Raw genomic sequence first — 12,134 nt, forward strand, 5'->3', positions numbered from 1 at the left:
AGTCCCTGCGAGGGTTTCCAATTTACACAAAAAGGGTAGAGAAATGAAAACCCGAGATTAGGAATGAATTTTAAATCAGCCCTGGCTCCGCGCCCTAGAAAGGTAGGATCACGTTATCACGTTTTGCTTCTCATTTAAGCGGTTTAGATTTTGNACATCCACTCATTGGTGATAAACTAATCATTCATACTGCAGCTGAACAGTTGAGGATCCCTGATTCAATATTTACTTTATTCACGTCCAGCATTTGGTTAGTTGTAAAGATTTAAAAAAACACGACCTCTCTCAGGGTTGAAGCCTCCTTATCGAGTAAAACTCGTCTACAAATTCGAGAGGAAGATTCCTGTCCTCTAAAGCCATAGATGTGCAATTATAAAGCTCATTAGTCAAACAGTCTGGACAAGTTTTCTCCCGCCAAAAACAATGCCTTTTGGGCATGAATTATTGAATTATTCGATCACATTGCACTCCTCGTGAAGGCAAATTCTAGAACACACAGTTTGACTGTCGGGTTTCTCGTATTTACCTCTCACATATCTATGGTTAAGGCCTCTCCAAAAACTAAAATCCTCACAATTCCAGTTCCCTCACAGTTCGTCAAACAATGCGTTCAGCTCAAAGTCAAAGCAGAAAGGATTGCGTTTAAATCTCAAAGGACCCGAATCAAAGACACGATAAGACTATTGAAAATAAAGCAAAGGAAAGTTGCAATACTCGCTCTCCAGGAAATCATCTATTTGATTATAAGATGTTTTCTTTTACTATTGAAAACGGTGCCCAATGGGTTGATAGGACAGTAGGGCAGCTTGTCGCTCATCTTCGGTGATTGTCTTGATTCTGCAGTAGGATGATACACTGTAATAACAAAGAAATGTTTTGGATATTTTGACAAGAAACAAGGACTCAGAGCAGCCAATCTGTAATATTGACTCTCTAGCATATTTCTAGAATATCATCATGTTCTCCTCACTTCAAGTTCACATTTCTCTGATCGGGTGGTCCCAGGTAACATATTAGTGACAATTTCTCTTGTTTTACATGTTTACTGTAAGTCTCTTAACCACGTTGGTCATTTGAGAATTTCATTTTGTACTCGTATTTGCTGTTTTCCCTGCTTGTATTACTTCTTATGGAAATTAGAGGACAGGCCGAGAAAGATGAGATGAGGTCTTCTTTGCTCTTCCCCTACAAGTCAAAATAAATTGGACTAAAAGTTACCCTCACCATCTACGAGTAGCACCCGTGATATGTTTTGGCACGCCATCTTTATTGACCTATTGTGAGCTGAGAACTGAGCAACAATCAATGACAATGATTCGAGTCATATCCTGACTGCCGCTTCCACTGTCTCATCATATTCCACTTAAAGATTTCCTAAGCCTCAACACAATTATTCTCCCCGGAAACAATAAACTAGCTACCTGAGACTTGAGATGTCAAGTCAACAAACCGGCGTACCGGGATGTAAATTAGACAATAACTATGCTGAATTGACGGTGGTGGATTCAAGTTTCTCCACAATTTGTCTTGGGATGAACCCCACTTCCTTCCTGGCTCACGTTAGAGCTAGCTTTTTGCCACATTTCGCCTAAGCCCATGGAATGGAGATTGCCCCACAGTAGAGGCCATTCAGTTTGATTGCCAAGCCAGTGGAGCTATATACCTCGGTGGAGCCTACTTCTCATTCAGTGACAATATAACCAACAAACCAGTCAGTCATTGTCTCAGTCAAGACTCTTGGCCCGACAAGTCTCACCCGGCTGAACGACACAAGATGCTCATCGACTCGACGAGCAAAACCTGTCATGTCTAGTACATATGTACGTACAGTATATAGAGCACCCAACCCTCGACCATGAGAGTGAAAGCGTCCGTCGCAAAGCTTTCAAACAAGTTTGTTGGCTCTGACGAAACATCCTTATTCATCAATAAAAACCGCTCCAGAGCGGTAGAGAGTAATAGTACGTACTCCCACATGCAAAGCCTGAGGTTACAATTCAATGTTCGTTTTTTCCTATTTCTATTGGGGATTATGGTGCTGATTGTCATGAGGGTGATTTGGCCCTCAAATGTCCTGGAATGGATTGACCTCTTACCTTAGCAGTAAATTCGGACGAAAGTTTTTTTTGGGGTCTGCTACGGAGTCAGATGGCAGCTCTCTTCATCTCACGGTGTTGTGTGTGTGGTGTCCCAATGAAAATATAGTATTCCCGTTCCGTTCCTTTGCCACACCCATTTATTTTTACCTCGCACTCGGGAATGACCACCGGTTCGCCTATTGACTTAAGCTGTTTAAACGTCAACTCATATTGTACTTGAAGTACCGCAAAGAAGCTTGGGCTCGGCAAGTTAGGGATCAAACCCAGGGTAGCATTACGACTCAACCAAAGCACTATGGCTGCTAGTAGTACAAACATATTGTTCGTTTTCTATAATGTTGAACGAAATATTTGAAGGAATTGAAAACGAAGATCAATGTTCGACATTCAAGCCTCTTGGACTACTCAATACCATTGAATACAATTTTAAAGGATTTATTGGATTTATTGCGAGAAGCATGTCCCATTGGATATAGTCGTACATGAATGTCAATTCAATTAGAGCCGCACATGGCGATTTGGGGCCCATTTTAGGTTCAATTTGATGATTGGGAAAGTTGCGTTGTAAAGCTTGGAAGAGAGAAGAAGGCGGATTTGTGCATTTCTCAGTTGAGAACCCCTCTTAAAACTGGACGGGCAAAGTGCACATAGTGTACATACCTATATGAGACGGCATCGAACCATATTTACATACACTACGAGGTACAAACTCCCTGTTCTTCTTGGAATACAGAAATCGGACAAGTTGTTTGATATTATTATGGTACGCTGTTGGGGTAATCAGCCCCGTGCCAGTAAGCCAACAATCTGGATCACAGAAAAGTTTCCCCAAGAAATGAAATGTTGCAGGAACATGACGTAATATGATTGTTGAGATAATATGATTTTCATTTATTGAGCATGGACCGGAATACCGGAAATTTGTAGGTTTGCATTAAGCTCTCCATTTCACATGAAATGCAGTTTGCTCGGAGATTTTCTTTGTATGGGATATTAATTTTCCACCTATCGTTGTAGAACGGGAGGTTCGTCCGGATGGATGAATTCTCATTACGAAATCGACATCTCAGTCGTTCGAAAAGCTGGAGAAGTTTGCCATCTTGCGCTATTTCTCCCCCAGTTGGTTGGTGAAGCCACCACAGCAAATAACGTCCTGGATTTGGTGTTTTCTAATGACCCTAATCTGATCCAGTTTGTTCTTGTTATGCTCAGATCACATTGTTCTCGATCGACCATTCGGTCGACCATTACTCAAAAGCCGGCTTGCTCTAAAGTAAGACCGTCCAGAAAGGTCGGTCTGGCGAAGGTCAAGTTCAAACACGACCATTGGCCGTTGATTGTAGAAAGGTTAGAAAATTGGACCCGGTTTCAATACTGAAATGAGAAGCGTTCATAAACAGAGCCATAGAAAGGATGATTAAGTCTTGGAAGAGGTTTGCTCCATACTAGCTATCCCTGATTGAGCACAATCTTAAATTCCGAAAAGGAATACAAGAAGAACAGAGAGCAAATGTTCAAAAAAAGTTGCAAACTATGAAAAAGGTAACGGAGAAATTTGAATACAGTAATTGTGGCTAGTCTTCAGAGACAGTTGGATTTGATTCAAAGGAGGATTAAGACCTCCATTGAAAATGATAAATTGAAAAAAAGAGAGTAAAGTGGTTCAGGAGGTCAAGTCGAATCCGAAAGCATTTTTCTTTTTTTGTAAACTCTAAGAGAAAGATGAAGCACCGTACAAGGCCCTTTGAGGTCGATGGTGAACCCATTGGGCACGTAAAGGTTATAGTCAACATGCTTGAAACCATCCCCCAATGTGTTTGCAACTCCACAGAGTTTGGAAGCAAAAATCTCTTTTCCCTGATGACGAATCTGTTGACATGGGTGAGGCAATTAAGTTGAGCTATTAAATGACCTTGCAGTCATAGATCATGATTTTTTAGAGGCTCTCGGGGACTTGATACTAACTGTAACTACAGGCATACATCTCTCACCTCAAATATTGCGAAGGTGTTTAAAAAGATCATGAAGTTCTTGAAGTCCTGAAGTCCTGCCTCCTAGCCAGCATGATCCCTTAGTGACAAACATGATGTCAAGTCAGGTGTCTCTCAGGGCTCCATTTTGGGTCCTCTCCTTTCTATCATCTTCATTGCTCTACTTCAGAAGCTTAGTAGTAGTAAGGTTAGCATCTCTTCCTATGCTGATGATACAAAGTTACTTTGTGATAGGATTGGTCAGAGCTCTGGTAGTTTGGAAGAGGCCCTAGATCAAATCTACTCCTGCCTTGCTGAGAATAATATGGCACTGAATGGAATGAAATTCCGTTCAATGACATTTGGGTCAACTACTTCAAATACTTCACTCACAGATAATGGAGTTAAAATTATCGAGCTGGTTTCGTAGGATTTAGGCGGATTTAGGCGTAGTATTTCAAAATGATGGAAAGTTCGATGAGCATATCCAGTTGAAAGTTGGTAAAGCTTTTCAAACATGTTGTTGGATATATCGCACGTTTAAGTCCAGAGACAGCATCACGATGCTAACTCTGTACAAGTCGATTGTCCACTCCAGGCTAGTCCGAACAATGAAGTCCAATTCTCTTCTTTCTGGGGCTCCTTCATTGTTCAATTTGCTGCCCTCAAATATTTATAGGGAGTATGTAGGTGTTGATCCAAAAGCAGTATTTTTTTGGTTTGGTTTTTCACGGGCTTTTCTAGCCGCTACAGGGAATGAAATCCAAAGTACCATTGAAATAAAGGGTTATAATTTGACTATTCATTACCTTTCAATCTTTATATGATATTTGGTCTACCAACGAATTTGAGTTGGCAGACCGAGCTAGTCCTTAAATGTTGGGTTGATCTGGTATGCTATCTAAAAATTGGTCCAAGTCTGACTTGAAAGATGCTACCGGATCAACAAGGCCTACGTATTCCCTACGAATATCAGAGGGAAGTAAATTCAACAATGAAGGAGCCCGAGAAAGAAGAGAAGTGGACTTCATTGTTCGGCCTAGCCTGGATTCTCGAGGACTGGAAGGTGCTCTCAAAACGCACAGTAAGCCTCCACGGTCATTAGAAATGACCCTAAATCCTGGGTTGGGACAAAGATCATGGATTGCTACGTTACTTCACACCATCAGGACCAAGAGAAATTGAAAACTCAGGTTCATGATGGGCGCTAAAGCATCTTGATTGTAACTATAAGACCATCAAATTGCTGATGTTGACTAATGTCATCAATCTCACCAAACTCGTCATTCGAACAATGACCAAAATCTCAGTGGGGTTGAAAACGCACTAGAGAACTGATCTCCTAGCATGTTAGCCATTCACACATTTAGGCAAGCGCCGGTACCATGAAACAAACTTGCCTGCCAATGCCAGTGATGCAAAATTGGCGTTTCAAACTGGCTTTAACGAAGCTGACCTTTCCACATGTAGCAATGTGAAACAACGGTCTGCTCCTCAAAAACGTGCTTGAAGCCCCAAACTTGCATAACTGACACTGGTTCCAGCAAACAAACGAACCTGCCAGAGCTTGCCTAAACGTCACCATAGCTGCTAGATTGCTAACGGCTTCCTCAGCAACCTCAAAAGGTCCAATAGAGTGTTTCATATCTCTCTTGGAGTTCGCATAAGGGAAAAAAGCCTTCGTATTCGACCTGACCTCCTGACCCACCTTACTCTCAGTTTGTAATGGGTCCTTTTCGATAGGGGCCTTAATCCTCCCTTGAATCAAATCCAACTTTCTTTGAAGACTANCTTGGAGTTCGCATAAGGGAAAAAAGCCTTCGTATTCGACCTGACCTCCTGACCCACCTTACTCTCAGTTTGCAATGGGTCCTTTTCGATAGGGGCCTTAATCCTCCCTTGAATCAAATCCAACTTTCTTTGAAGACTAGCCACAATTACTAGATTCGATTTGCTTTTAGGCCCTTTTGCTAATTTGCAACTCCTTTTGAACAAAGTTTTCCTATAATTTGGGATGTTTGTCCGTGTCCCACCTTTCCGAACACATTCAGATATTGCTAGAATGGAGCAAACTTTCTCGAAATCTAAATCCATCTTATCTAAGGCTGGGTCTATGGACCATTCCTGTTTCAGAATGGAAACCAGGTCTAGTCTTTCTAACCTTTCTGCAATTTGGGGCAAATGTCAATTTGAGTCAGATTAATGCGGTTTTTCGTCTTGAAGTGCGGGGGATCCCCTTTCCAGTGGCAGCAAGGAAGTCCACAAAAAAGAGATATGAGCTACTTCCAAATAAGCTTTCTATGTTCCGTGAACTTGTTCAGTCACAACTTGAGTGATATTCGCTGATTTGGGGTTTACTTGGTTCACCAAGTGTGCAGAAGGTTGAATGGGTCCAAAAATATTTTCTTGGGATCATTTTGATTTATCCCCATTGTTGGTTTGGATATTGTCATGTTCAATATTTCTTATTGGTTTTCTGATGATCACCTTGGCCCTCTTTAGAAGCCGTTGGCTGAAAGTATATAAACAAATTGTCGGCCATTTTCGGCGTGGAACTTGCCACGTTATGTAATCGTTATTGGTTTTCTAATCATCGTTGTAAAGCTCGTAAGGAGCATTTATTTCATCAAGCTTATTACTGTAGGCCATAAACAATCATTTATTTTCGATTCTTGTTGCACCATTCGAGTTCATATGGTTTTTTTGTTGCTATTGTTAAGGTTTCACCGTTTTTTTTTTGACCACCAAAATCTCCCTCCAGTTGCGTACCACCTATCACGAGAAGGTGCGGGAAAACAGGGGAGCCAACAGTTAAATTGGGATTTGTGTTGCGTAAATGGCTTATCCTATGGCTTCCCCGTCAACCTCAAAAGGCCCAACAGGGTGTGTCTTTTTCTCTTAGAGTGCGCATAAGAGAAAAAAGCCTTCGGATTCGACCTGACCTCCTGAACCACCTTACTCTCAGTTTGTAACTGGTCATATTCGATGGAGGCCTTAATCTTACCCAGAACTTTGTCCAATTGTTTTTGGAGACTACCCACAATTACTGGATTTGAAGTGCTATTCAGCAATTTTGCCAGTTTACAACTCTTTTTGAACAAAGTCTTCCTACATTTTGGAATTTTTGTCCGTGCGCCACTTTTCGGCACACATTCAGAGATTGCTAAACTAAAGCAAACTTCCTTAAAAACTGAAACTAATTTATCAGTGGCTGCACCTATGGATGATTCCTGTTTCAGAATTGAAACCAGGTCTATTTCTTCCAATATATCTATAATCAATGGCCAATGTTCATCTTAGAACTTGAACTTAGCCAGACCGACCTTTTTGACCGGTTTTACTCTAGAGCACGCCGACTTTTGAGTTATGGTCGACCCTATCTCAATAACATGATGATCTGACAGATTAAAAGGTGTCACATGGACATATCGGATCAGATCAGGGTCATTAGAAAAGGCCAAGTCGAGAAAGCTATTCTCTCTAGCGGCTACACCAATATGCTGGGAGAAATTGCGCAAGATCGCAAATTCTTCCAGCTTTTCAAACGACTAAGATGTCGATTTCGTAATGGGAATATTCCCATCGGGACTAGCCTTCCACTCTACAACGATAGCGGGAAAATTAAAGTCCCCGACAAAGAAAACCTTCGAGCAAACTGCCTGATCCAACTCCTTTCCGGTGAATTGGAGAGCTGACATAAAGGAGCTTACTGAACAAGAAGGGGGTCTATACATTGTTACAATAGACAGATCAAGCCCACGGATATGACAAACTAAGACCTCTACTTCTCCATTCGACATTTGTACATGACTAATGTGCAAATCATTCCTAACATAGAGGCATACACCATCATGTGGGCATATGGGATTATCAGGGCGTATCCTATCACAACGAACTAAGTTGAAACCAACTATGGTTAGTTCTTTGGTGTGATTATATACTCATGCTTGCACCTGTCAATCTAATCACTTTATAACAACCCAGTCTATTCAGAAATAAACAGTCATCTCAATACGCTCCCAATGAGAACATGACATGGCGCAGTTGGTTTGGCCGGCTGCTGCCCTCTGTCCACCCGTGTTGCTCTCCTTTGTTTTTGATGATCCAGCGTAACTCTCTTAGTGTGAGAGATGTGGAGGAGAGGGCCACGCAGCTGGCAAGAGCCCGGCCTTTCCGTTTTGCCTGTGTGGAGGCCAGTTGTCCCTTGTGGAGGCCAGATGCCCGGAGCCCTGGTCTGTGGATCGCCCACTGGTGTACCTGCCAGTGAGGAATGCCAGCCAGGGCGTGGATTCCCCACCAGTGTGCGGATGGGTCTGGGATTGCTTGGTTGGTCGACATCGTGACCCCCGAGGGTGGGGCGACATCGTGACCCCCAATGGTGGGGCGACATCGTGACCACGTGACCCCGATGGTTGGCTCAAGACCCCGATGGTTGGCTCAAGACCCCGATGGTTGGCCCGAGACCCCAATGGTTGGCCCGAGACCCTGATGGTTGGCCCGAGACCCTGATGGTTGGCTCGAGACCCTTATGGTTGGCTTGAGACCCCGATGGTTGGTCCGAGACCCCAATGGTTGGTCCGAGACCCCAATGGTTGGTCCGAGACCCCGATGGTTGGCCCGAGACCCCGATGGTTGGCCCGAGACCCCGATGGTTGGCCCGAGACCCCGATGGTTGGCCATTTATCTTATTCCCCGAAAAGGGAGATGGTGTGATTATATGCTCATGCTCGCACCTGTCAATCTAGTCACTATATAAGAACCCAGTATAATCAGAAATAAACGGTCATCTCAATACGCTCCCAATGAGAACATGACAAACGCAATATCAAATAGGGTCAATAACACAATGCTATTTGCATAGACAAGCATGTAAAATGGAATAGATGTCAAAATTCAATGCATGCACAATGCGGTTTGGCTGGGCATGTTGCCTTTGATTTTAGTCCATGGAATAACGTCAGTTGTTCATGAACGCATTCACTTGACAAGCTCTTTGACTGATGACACAATGCGAACCTTTTCAAGCCTGATACCTTTGATGGTTTTTGGGGCTCCTATCAAAAGCAAAAGATGGTACACAAGCAAAATCAAAACCGCTTAAATAAGTGGTAAAACGTGACCTTGACTTTCAAGGTCTTTGAACCAGGGCTGATTAAAAAATCGCGGCTGATCTTCAATTTCAGTTTAATTAGTTTAGGAGCAACAACCCATTGCTCTATTGATGGGTTTGTTGAGATTGGCAATGCTTGTCAAGTTGAGCGTTTAGATGATCTTGTAGTCGCAGGTCAAGATGCTTTAGAGGCCATCAGGGACTTGAAACCCTCGAGCTATCCTGGCCCTGATGGCGTTACATCTCAGTTTTTGATGAGATGCTCACTGGTTCTTGCTCCTGTTTTCTCGTACTTGATGCGTTGCATCTTGGATCAGGGCAAGTTTTCCTCTTCACTAAAATTAGCTCACGTTGTTCCAATTTTTGCCACCTGATAAGTCATGCACATAGAAAACCATAAATAGAATGCTTAAGCTCAACAGGAGCTGTACCGCATGAGCATGTTTTCAGGTCAGCTGACGGTGGTGGAAAAGGGACAAAGATATTTCGTGAAATCTCGCTTCAGGCAAGTTGAATTATTCTCATGAAACGTTTATTATTCCTCTTTAACCTTAATTTCTTTTGAATCTTACAAACATACAGGTAGAAAGAGCGGTAGAATAATAAAAACATTCTTTTGGGGGCATAATACACGTAACATGTCAAAAAAGATTCGGACATTAGTAGAGCAAATCACGTACTCTATTGATTGCCCTGATTTAGCAACGCATGCCGAAGGTGTAACAAAATGTATCCGAAATTGCAACTCAATGATGAGACATTCAGAATTTCGTTTTAATCTCCCAACAATGCGCTTGAATGTGGGCAACATGATTGCAACTTTACGTAATCAAGGTAATTCCGATACCTCTGGAGGTCAGCCTCAACCCAGGCTTGTTCCTTGCCTTTCAGTTAAGTGTTTCCACCACATGGATGAAAACGTTAACTTGAGCCCCATTTTAACCTGAAGTAACTCGAGATAAGACGATTAGAACCTTTATTAATAGGGAATAATAGGTAAATGAATATATGGTTAAAAATGTAAAATGTATGAATAGTGGAACCTACCCCCAGCTTCCACGTGACGATCTGAGTGGGTCTGAGAGCAGACTCGATCGTGTGTTGGGGAAGTTAGTGAGGGATAGGTTTGGTGAAGGAGAATAGATATTACAAGGTGGAGAGTGGTAAGTTGAATTTGACAAAGGTGGGTGTAGAGTATAACCCCTTCAAAATTCGTTCTTAAAAATGTGGTCAGACAACTTACTTAAACCTGTTTTATGAAGCGTGCTAGACGAGAGTAATTGCTTGACAAGGAGTCGTATTAGTGGTTTCTACTCTGAATTTGGACGAGCCGTCAACGATTCAAATTTGTAATATAGTTGTCCTAAGTAGCTTGACTACGAATGAAACATTTTGCCCACCAGCGACAGCTGAGACGAAAACAAGTGATCACAGCACACGCCCCAGGAGCCATTAACTTCCCAAAAATTTAATTATAAACGAATTTCATCATTACATTTGAAGAGAGGGGACAAATGTAAGTACCCTATTTTTTTCTATAAGTTCATGTGTTGATCGATTCGACATTAAAACGCATCCAAAATTGAAGTAAATGCTCATGGTGCTAAAGAGCTCTATCATGGCCCTCCATTTTCGTCCATGTGTACGTGGGCAACAAGGATCAATGTAGGGTTCCTAGCTTGAGACCAGAATTAAACCAGTGCAAATTGCTTTCTGATTTAGAATAAGATTATTTTCTTTCAAGGATGTACCCTCTACGGTTTTATTGAATAACGTAAAAAGCCAGTAAATTTCTCGAGTTAATCGAGAAAATGAAATAAATGTTCATATAATTACTACTCAAACAGTGTGCAGCCATCTTCTTCATTATGTTTGTGACAGCTGAATTAGCAGTCCTGCCTTTCCAAAATAAAATACACATGGGAAGGAAACTGAGGCACCATGAATATTTCTTTCAACTTTGGATACCTTTTAATGCTTTAACCGATCACAAAATTAACTTATAGAACCAGCTAGGGGAATGCACTTTGGCTCCTCTATAAGAGCATGATGGTAAAATTCGTTTATAATTTATTTTCTGGGAATTTAATGGCTCCTGGGGCGTGAGCACCTTTGAACGATCTATATATATATATGGTCATGATCTAGGCATCCATTCCAGTAGTTGATTTCTCTACTCTGGCTCCCTCTAGTAACTCTCTTCTGTTCTAGACACTTCTTCTTTACCCTTTTACCTATCCACTACTCTTCCAATATAAAGAATAAACGGATTGTTAGTTACAAATACCTAACATGGCGCGGTCGGTATGTGGAATCGACTACGTTCTTCACGTTGTGACGTTCTTCTTCGACGTGCTTCTTTAATCTCTTCGAATATCCACTAAGATTCTTGTGTCCCATCGAACTCCTTGAAACCCAAGAATCTTGTATTCTATTCAACTTTCAAGCCATGGAAGCGGCCTAGAAAATTTTTCTCGGCCAGGAAGGGCATTTTCTCCCGTCATCTCAATTCCTGTGATACTTTCTTCACCAATATGGATTCTTTGGACACGTCCGGATGGGATACATCTACGGTGGACCAAATGATCTAGTTATTCACCAAAGTGAAGACGTCTTTGGCAAGTTTGGAAGACGCCTTCAAAGCTTCATGCGAAATCTTGGACGCAGACTCGATCTCAAAGGAGAATTCCATGCTCATCCAGTTATCTGGAAACGTGAACAAGCTCCGTGAGAGAATTTTGAAGACTTCAACGCGTATTCGAACCCAGGTCAGAGTCAGTTTGCAGCAGTCCAGTCCATCATTGATAAGTCCAGGTGTTACTTTTTCACCAAGGATCAATGTCGTCCTAAAGCCGGAGAGGTTGTTGACATCGAGCACTCTTGCTGAATTTCGATCATGGAAAACGGACTTCCTATTGTTCTATTCGTCCAACCGGTTGGAACAATTCCCCATCG

The sequence above is a fragment of the Tigriopus californicus genome, chromosome 6, assembly GCF_007210705.1.
Source record: "Tigriopus californicus strain San Diego chromosome 6, Tcal_SD_v2.1, whole genome shotgun sequence".
NCBI lineage: Eukaryota > Metazoa > Arthropoda > Copepoda > Harpacticoida > Harpacticidae > Tigriopus > Tigriopus californicus.